This window comes from Chiloscyllium plagiosum, chromosome 15, assembly GCF_004010195.1.
Source record: "Chiloscyllium plagiosum isolate BGI_BamShark_2017 chromosome 15, ASM401019v2, whole genome shotgun sequence".
NCBI classification, from domain to species: domain Eukaryota; kingdom Metazoa; phylum Chordata; class Chondrichthyes; order Orectolobiformes; family Hemiscylliidae; genus Chiloscyllium; species Chiloscyllium plagiosum.
The window spans coordinates 44,663,808-44,673,972 of record NC_057724.1 but is presented as its reverse complement, the minus strand read 5'-3'; the positions used below and the strand labels follow the sequence as shown (position 1 = coordinate 44,673,972).

General features: G+C 40.0%; 1 protein-coding gene across 3 annotated transcripts in view; it reads left to right on the top strand.

Moving 5' to 3' along the window:
• LOC122557273 (serine protease 23-like) overlaps positions 1 to 10,165 on the top strand; it is a 105,825-nt gene that overhangs the window by 64,952 nt on the left and 30,708 nt on the right. Inside the window, exon 1 of one of the 3 annotated variants that reach the window (XM_043704794.1) lies at positions 6,774 to 7,181. The exons of 1 other annotated variant lie outside the window; for it this stretch is intronic. The gene's annotated coding sequence lies outside the window, so the exon portion shown is untranslated. Of the gene's footprint in view, positions 1 to 6,773; positions 7,182 to 8,799; positions 8,830 to 10,165 lie in introns of those variants that run through there. One more of the 3 variants, XM_043704796.1, reaches the window with a different exon arrangement.

Genomic DNA, 10,165 nt, shown 5'->3' with positions numbered 1-10,165 from the left:
CTCCTTATCCCAATAATGATGTAACCGCACCAGGAAAGGACAAGGGCGTTGACCCAGACCCGACCTCCGTGCTGCGACCCGGTGAGCCCTCTCTATCTTCAATCCTCTCATGCCAGTCTCCAAGTCAAGGAATTTCGGAAGCCAATCTTCAACAAATTCCGCAGGCCGCTCACCTTCCTTACCCTCAGGCAGACCGATGATCCTAATGTTTTTTCTCCTGCCCCTGTTTTCGAGATCATCCACTTGGTCACATAAATTATGAACTTGTGTCTTCAGGACTTGGATCTCTTCCTTGAATGAACTGGCATCAGCTTCCACCACGGTGACCCTGTGCTCCACCTCATCCGTCCTCTTCTCCAGGTCTCCCAGCTACTGCTCATGCTTCTGCAGCATGAGAGTGAATGGAGCCAGCTTCTCTTCAAACTATTTCCCCAACATCTCACGAGATTTCGAGAGCTGGTTCATCAGGTCCTGGAGAGTAATCGGCTCTGAGGCTGCTGCAGGCTGAGCTGCAGGCCCAGCCTCAGATGCTTCTCCTCCCTTTTTAGGCATTTTTGGTCAGCTGAAAATACAGGTAAGTCAATTTTTAAATGTTTCTTGGGGCTCCACAATCTTTCCAACGCCCCAAGAAACCCTGATGACCTGGGTTGGGTGGGTTAAAGGACCGTCCTGCTCCTGCTGCAATGCGAAGCTCTGCAGTGTGATCTTCTCAGATCACCACCATCTTAGATCCCCCCCTCACCCCGAACCCTCTCTAAAGCTTCCACATCCTTCCTATAATGCGGTGACCAGAACTGTATGCAATACTCCAGGTGCCGCCTTAGCAATGTCTTGTATGGCTGAAGCATGACCCCGTGGCTCCGAAACTCAATCCATCTACCAATAAACGCTAACATACCATATGCCTTCTTAACAACCCTATCAACCTGGGTGGCAACTTGCAGGGATGTATACACCTGGACAACAAGCTCTCTGATCATCTACACTGCCAAGAATTTTACCATTAGCCCATTAGTACTCTGCATTCCTGTTATTTCTTTTGAAGTGAACTACTTCACACTTTTCCGCATTAAACTCCATTTGCCACTTCTCCGCCCAGCTCTGCATCTTATCTATGTCCCTCTGTAACCCACATCATCTTTGGCACTATCTGCCTCCCTAGTGTTATTTGCAAATTTACTAACCCATCCATCTATACCCACATCCAGATCATTTATAAAAATGACAAACAGCAGTGGCCCCAGAACAGATCCTTGTGGCATACCACTGGTAGCTGAGCTCCAGGATGACCATTTCCCATCAAACACCATCCTGTGTTTTCTTTAGCTAGCCAATTTGTGATCCAATTTGCTAAATCACCTTCACTCCCAAAACTCTGTATTTTGTGCAATAGCCTACTGTGTGGAACCTTATCAAATGCCTTACTGAAGTCCATATACACCACATCAACTACTTTACCTTCATCCACCTGTTTTGTCATCTTCTTGAAGAACTCAGTAAGGTTAGTTAGGCATGACCCACCCTTCTCAAAACCGTGTTGACTATCTCTAATCAAACTATTCCTTTCCAGATGATTATAAATCCTATCTCTTATAACCTTTTTCCACCACCTTATCCACAACCAAAGTAAGGCTCACTGGCCTCTAATTCCAGGTTTGTCTTGATTCTCGTTCTTAAACAAGGGAACAACATTTGCTATCCTCCAGTCTTCTGGCACTACTCCTTTCGACAATGATGACATAAAGATCAAAGCCAAAGTCTCTCCAATCTCCTCCCTGGCTTCCCAGTGAATCCAAGGATAAATTCCATCTGGCCCAGGGGGCTTATCTATTTTCAGATCTTCCAAAATTGCTAAAACCTCCTCATTGTCAACCGCAATTCAATCTAATCTAGTAGCCTCTATCTCTTTATTCTCACTAAGATTACCCTTGTCCAATGTGAATACTGACAAAAAGTATTCATTAAGTGCTTTCTCTATGTCGTCAGATTCCAAGACAACTTTCCACTACTATCTTTGATTGGGCCTAATCTTACTCTAGTCATTCTTTTATTCCAGATATACCTAGAGAAGGACTTAGGGTTTTCCTTAATCCTATCTGCCAACAACTTCTCATGTCCCATCTTGGCTCTTCTTAGCTCTCTCTATAGATCTTTTCTGGCTAACTTATAATCCTCAAGCCCCCGAACTGAGCCTTCACGCCTCATCCTCACATAAGCCTTCTTCTTTCTCTTGACAAGAGTTTCAACCTCTTTAGTAAACCATGGCTCCCTCTCTCGACAACTACCTCCCTGCCTGAAGGGTATATACTTATCAAGGACCCGCAGTAGCTGTTCCTTGAATAAGCTCCACATTTCAAGAGTGTCCATCCCCTGCAGTTTTCTTCCCTATCCTATGCATCCTAAATCACATCATAATTGCCGTTCCCCCAGTTATACCTCTTTCCCTGCAGTATATATTTATCCCTGTCCATTACTATTGTAAACATAACCAAATTGTGGTCACTATCACCAATGTGCTCACCTACCTCCAAATGTAACACCTGGCCAGGTTCATTCCGCAGTACCAAATCCAATTTGGCATCGCCCCTTGCTGATCTGTCTACATACTGTGTCAGAAAATTCTCCTGCACACATTGAAGAAAAACTAATTAATCTAAGCTACTTGAACTATAGTATTCCCAGTCAATGTTAGGGAAGTTAAAGTCCCCCAAAAAGAAAGACAGACAAAGGAGCAAATTTGGATCCCACCAATTTCCAGGACATTCTGTCCGAGATGCTAAAAGATCTGTGGAATCAGAGTTAGCCTGATCAATTAAATGAACGGTATGATGGAATCCAAGGTTTTAAAGTTTATTTATCTTCGGATCAACACCAAATGTAAAGGGGACTAAGAAAGAAAACTAACCTGTCCAGTTTCTAAGGAAAATAAGACTGAAACAGATTGGAAACCATACTTTCTGGGTTAACTGAAACTAGTTGAAACAATATTAGAGGTCACAGAGACATCCGAACTTGGAAATTATATAATTGATACAATACAAGAGGAAGAGGAGCTGAAATTCTTTGAGAGCAAGACATTTTTAAAGGGTTTTGTGACTGAGATTGATGCTATATATGCTGAGTGCACTAATCAATTCATAAGATCTGTCTTTAGCTGTATCTTGCATTTAATTCACAATTTGTATATTAATTCATATCTAACTTGTGTTGATTCTGAGGTTTCACAGCATAATTCACTACCAAAGATATTATTTGGCACTTGCTTTAGATTAGATTCCCTACAGTGTGGAAACAGGTCCTTCGGCCCAACAAGTCCACACTGACCCTCTGAAGAGTAATCCACCCAGACCCACTTCCCTCTGACTAGCACACCTAACACTGTGGGCAATTTAGCATGGCCAATTCACCTGACCTGCACATCTTTGGATTGTGGAAGGAAACCCACGCAGACATGGGGAGAATGTGCAAACTCCACACAGACAGACACCTAAGGCTGGAATCAAACCTGGGTCCCTGGCGTTATGAGGCATCAGTGCTAACCACTGAGCCACCATGCTGCCCACCCTTGTAGACCCTTTACTTGACCCTTGTAGAGTCAAAATGATTTCTTTTTTAAAACTATGGTATCTTAGTAGGTTAAATCTTTCATTAAATATATGGGCAGCACGGTGGCCCAGTGGTTAGCACTGCTGCCTCACAGCACCTGGGTTCGATTCCCGCCTGTCTATGTGGAGTTTGCACATTCTCCCTGTGTCTGCGTGGGTTTCCTCCCGCAATCCAAAGATGTGCAGGTCAGGTGAATTGGCTATACTAAATTGCCCACAGTGTTAGGTGTGTTAGTCAGGGGTAAATATAGGGTAGGGGGGGTGGGTTTCTCTTTGGAGGGATGGTGTGGACTTGTTGGGCCGAAGGGCCTGTTTCCACACTGTAGAGAATCTAATCTAATCTTAAAGAAAACACTGGAATTTCTGCATTTCTTTTTCAAAAAGAAATCACTGGCCTAAACTGATCAAAACAAGACTTTTGTCAAAAGTTGATGACCTAGACCACATGTCATCCTTGAATCATGGGACAGCCAGCAACAAATGCAGATAATTTTATAGGTAAAGAAAATAATTCAAAATAAAGATTTATAGTAACAATGTGGGACCTGATAGAGAATCACTTGAGACGTTGCATCAGACTGGAGTGAATTAATCGCTTTTGCTTTCTCACACAAAATAGACCAACCGTCCAGGTGTGCTGACTAGTAACAAAACTATTTCTAATATTTCAGTTTGCTCCTGGGGATAAATGAGATCAAATAAAAAAGTATGCTCAAAGGGTGTGGCATCGTCTCACTGAACAAATACATTCCTTCCTAAAACCTTAGAGAAAACCTTTTTATACAGAAGTGCAGATGGTAAAATCACTGTTAATCTGAAATTAGAACATTATTCAGCAGGTAATGGTTACTTACTTAGTTGTTCCTGATGCAACTAATTATGCATATATATAACACACCAGGATAGCTTTTGCCCAAAGAATAAGTAACTTTAATCTGGAAATTAAAGAATGAATGAAGGGGTTTGTGTAGCCTCACAATTGCATTAGAAAAGATGGTGCTTAAAGTACAATAGGAAGAGGAAGGAACAAAGAAGAGTTACCCTTTCCAAACCATCCTATTTTTCGATCCACATGTCACCCAAACAGTTTTGTTCCTGCCATGCTCAAATATTCCTCACCATTCCCCAATTTAAGCCATTTTAAACTGAAGCAAATCTATCAGACCTCACTACACAAAAACCCCTTTTAAAACTGCAAATGAGATGGACAAGGTGAAAGAAATAGATTGGATGTATCCTCTCACTAATGCTTCTATCCAAATCCATCTGATTAAAGTGTTAATAAAGACATATGGTAGAATTAGTTAATTATCCTCAAGGACCTTATCCTTTCACTATCACTCCTCTCTTAGCAGACTATGCATCTTAGATGAAAGCCTAACCTTTTCAAAAGGACTGAGTAGTCTGGTATCACCCCAGCTCACTGCCTAAGATTAGACAGCAATGTTAATACTTATAGATGGGTCAATGATCAGACCAGGATATTTTTAGACAGAAGCATCATTTTAAATTCTCTTAATTCAGAGGTTATTCAGACATTACCAATATACAAGGCAACTTGCCAGATCTACAATAAAGAGCAAAGTCACAATAGTCCTATTCTCTCATTAGGAGTGGTGAGTTTAACCTGAGGGTCACAGTATCACAGATAAGGGGCAGGGTTGTACTTTCATGGTAACCTCAGCCAGAACGGAAATTGAACCCACACTATCAGTGTCACTATACATCCCAAATCAGCCATCCAGTCAATTGTGCTAATATACATCAATGCAAAGGCCCTGCAAAAATATTTCTTTTATTATTCCCTTATCATCAAAAACATCCTTTATTACTTTTCGTCATGCCTTAAAAAACATCTTAAAATATATCTTCCATAACATCTTTGTCCCTTCCTTTTTTTATGTGCTCTTTCCCACTCAGATCACATCTCTCCCCTCAGGGAGGGAAGTATAAATTATACAGAGAAATGGCTGTAATTCTGAAGAACAGACATAATACAGATGAATGAAATTTTTAAAGAAGTTCTTTCTAATATGCTTTGACATTCATAAATAGATAAAACAATAAAAACACATCAATATATGTCTTGCTCTTATGTGTTAGGAACTATATATAAATAGTCACTCACTTTAGTCTGTGCGGGTATATATTTAGAAATGTATCCATATATTTTGCTATTATTGTGTAAAAGAAGGACCAACTACATAAGTGATAACTTTCAAATTTACCAGTATCTGGCAAATTGTATTGTGGTAATTTATATAGATACACTGTTGAGTTGAAATGGTTAGACTGGAGTAGTCATAAAAACCAATGGCTGGTAAGCCAAGAGTTCATATATCTGCTTGTTACCGGAGTCAAAAGTGGAAAAATTGTGGCACAAATAGAAATCCATTGAAAAGTTCGAACACTTCTTGCGAAGACTCTCCTGGCTTAAGTTAGTATCCTATGCTGGCTGAACTGATAAATGGAATTACTCATCAGCTTTTCGGTACTATCTCCAGTTTCTCCGTGTGCCTTTATTCATCAATTTCCCAACTGTTCATCACTTCTCTTAACCTGAGATTCAGCCAGGAAGCTTGCACTTCTCTATGCACTAACATGACTCCAGAATCATAAAATTAGAACCTCAGGTGGCCCTCAGGACTGTTAGAATACTGTGGTGGCACAGTGGCTAGCACTGCTGCCTCACAGCACCAGGGTCCTGGAATCAAGTCCCTCCTCAGATGACTGTGTGGAGTTTGCACATTCTCCCCGTGTCTGTGTGGGCTTTCTCCCACAATCCAAAGATGTGTGGGTTAGGTGAATTGGCAATGCTAAATTGCCCATTGTGTTAGTCAGTGGTAAATGTAGGGAAGGGAAATGGGTCTGAGTGGGTTACTCTTCAGAGGGTTGGTATGGACTTGTTGGGCTGGAGGGCCTGTTTTCATACTGTTATAGGAAAATGGCTGTAATTCTGAAAGAAAAATAGTATTTTTAAGAAGTTCTTTCTACCATGCTTTGAATTACATAAATAAATGCAAAGCAATAAAACACATTAAAATATAATCAACGTAAATTAAAATGCTATATATCACACAGTTTACTTTCATGTTGAGCATGTAATCAAAATTTCCCAAGGTACCTGTTAAAACAGCGCACAGCAAAACATGGAGGACTGGACGGATAGAAAGTAATAAATGCAATTGTTTTGAAGATGTAGTGCATTATAATGAAGACTGCTTTTTCAAGCACTAGGACCGCAGAGGAACCATTTGAAGGCTTTTTAGGGGACTGATTTAAAATGCAAACTCCCACACAGCCAGTAAGACAAAAATATTCAAACTCAACTGGAGTCTCTGAGCCGCGAGCTGCGAGAAATTTTAGCAGTCTGGTTCTGCCTTCGTGTACCAGATGCAATCCCAGAGACAGAATTCTGAGCTGGATGCCTGTATTAAAAACGATATTCGTTTAAAGCAGTAAAGACATAGAGGAGACAACTGATTTGTGAAATGGAAATTGATTTGCCCTTAAACTATATCACACACAGACTGAAGTTTAACAATAAACTGTGATCCTGTTTTCTCCAAGATTGAGGTAAGGATTTTTAATTTATTGCATTGTTGAAAGCAGTGCTTGAGTTCTAAGCAATATATTGAAAATCATATGAATATAATATATGCGTGCAATCATTTCGGAACACGTTTAGTGATTGCTTTACTGAGAATAATATTTGAATTCAGATTTTTTTTATATTCCTGTCCACGCTCTTCATTCCCAGAGACTCGTGGAAAAGAGAAAACAGGTTTTAAATTTTATTCCACTGATTGCAAAACCCTGGTGATCATCGAGGCGCGCAGCGCAGGACATTGTTTAAAAATAGTAAAAGACAAGTTAAATTGACAAGTAGTAGTTTAATAATGCCACGTTTCCTTTACGAGGAAGGGGGGACAAAGTCAACAATTAAGGATTAAGAAAGAATAAATTTGAAAAAGAAAATTGATTAATCTTCGAAATTATGTTGCTAACTTTAGATAATATCACCAATAGGTCAGATGTGGAACCGCGATTGTGATTTCACATCTGAATAACTGGGTGACAACCTGTGGTCAGGATAGGATTTGATTTTTCAGTTTAACAAGTTTGATTAGCATTTCTAGGGTAAGTAGTAAAAGAATTTTACCAAATTGAATTCCAGACAATATGAATGAATAGGAAGGAGTTTCATCCATTGTTATTTTCATTCAATGGGAGTGAATGAGAAGTAAATTGCTCTTTTGGTATTTAGTGACTGGGTCAGGGCTTGTATCCTTGCAATACAAAATAGACATCACTGTCCATTTAAGAGTGCATAATTTGCAGTGCTTATTCCCTTCCCCCACCTGTCGTTTTTTTTTCTTTATGAATCTGGCAATTGTTCCTCTGAATAGAGTCAGTCTTATCAAAGTTCAGGAGTGGTTCCTACCAGGTGCATTAGTTAAAGAGTAAACGATATCCAACAAAAACCTTGTAGAGAACACAAGATAAAACACGAATGAATCACAAATATTCAGGACATCTAACTTGCTTCAGCATGAAACTTCTGAAGTCACAAATTATCCTATTTCTTCAGTTATTGTTTGCCAATAAGCTGTTCTCCTCGTTATAATTCATGTAGGCAGAAAACTTGAAATGGAAATTCTTGCCAGAAATACACACTAATGTGTCAGCACTTGAAAGGACAGACAGGTTTATAATTTTGCTAGAGTCCTTTTATCAAAACTTCACAGCAAACCCAGATGGAGTCCTTGTCTTTCCTTTCACACAGACTGATTTAGCCTGATATGCATTTCCTTAGTTTTCAGTTTTTATTTAAAGTATCTGCTTGAACAAAAATGTGAAGCCAAATTATTAAAATACTTTGTACCACAGGGATCATGGTCTGATCAGTTTGCCAAGCAATTGTGCTTCTAATATTCTTCATTAATGTTGCAAAGACTATTGACATTTTTCATAATTTAGAAAAGTGTTTGGCTGACATTTTTGTCTTGGTTATTTGGAAGTACTGGGCTGGATTTTTAATCTTGGTTTGGAATCATCATTGGGTCCCAAAATAACACTGCTTTGGAAGTAGATCTCCGCCCGATTTATTTTTTTAAGTGGAAAATCCAATTACTGACTCGAGGAAGGGTTTGCCACTCCAGGATTGTGGGAGAGTGGGCAGGAGGCTGTCCAGCAACAACAGTGAGACATTCAGCTGATGCAGGTGAGTGAGAGATAAGTTGCCCTCTCAACTCCAACAAGAACTTAAAATATAAATTTTAAATATAAATATCGCCACAAATCTAGTCATTTGGAAATCCTGGCTACAGTGAGCTGGTTTCATGCCTGACATCAGGAGGCTGCCTGCTCTCAGGCTGTATTTCAGCCACTGGGGAAACCACCTGCAGATTCAAGTTTAGATATTTTGAATGAATTGGTTTAGAAATTTTAATACACATTTCTGGAACAGCTGGTACTTGAACTCCAGCCTCCTGACTCAGAGGAAGGGACAATAGCTTTGTGCCGTCAGCCCCTCCAGACTTAAAATTTTAATAGACTACTTAATTACTTTTGGCCTCACCATTGCTTGCAGGCAAACAGATGTTTTGTCCTTAACCAAACCTTTCAGAAATGGCTCAGGAGTGCCTGGCGATATGCCAGCTGATTGTGGGAAGTTCTCAGCCACTTGTCTCTGATTCGACCTCCTGTCAAGATCCGAAAATCTAACCCTACATTCTCCTGTTTAAAATTATTAAGGCAAACTGACAGCTGACCACTGTGATTCTTCCTCTTCCCAATGAAATGTTTGTCTAACTCCCTTTGTATACAGTGCTTCTTTAAATTTAAAGGAATGTTGTCACTTCATTGTGTAGTTTAACAGGAAGGAGTTTCTGTGTTGGAATGTTTCCAACTTCTGGAACAGTCAATAACAAAATGTTCAGAAACCTTGAGGAGTGAGTGCAGCCAGGTTGGAAAGAACTGGATCTATACCACATGTTTGTGCTGCAATTGCATGCTCAGTTTTCATTTCCTGTCTATTTTCTTGAAAGTGGTGAAGTTTTGAATTTTATCCCCTTTCTTTTACCATTCCCCTTGCAGAAAATGTAACTATTAGTACAATTCTGCAAATGCCATTTGCCATTTTTTAGATAAATATTTTTAATTGTTCAAATTTCAGTTTTCATCAGGATGGTAAATGATGGCAGGTTATTTGGACATGACCGGTGGTTAAACTTATTTCTATTTGCACACGTGCATGTTCCAGTAGGAGTCACTTGACAGTGATTTTGGAATGAGAACATAGACTGACCGTCTTCTGTTTAGCCCAGAGGTATTGAACACAGCTCAGAGCTTCCTAGTGCTCAAGATGAATGGATTCACCCCAGTCCTGGGATAAGAAAATGCTGGAAATATTCAGCAGGGTCTGTCAGCATTTGGGGACAGAAACAGAGTTACTGGACTGCATTATAAAGGGTATTAGATTTCACTTCCCCCTCTTTCCTGCCACACGCTATCCCAAACTCCCCAGCTAAAATGTCGTGGTGGAATACTGCTGTAAG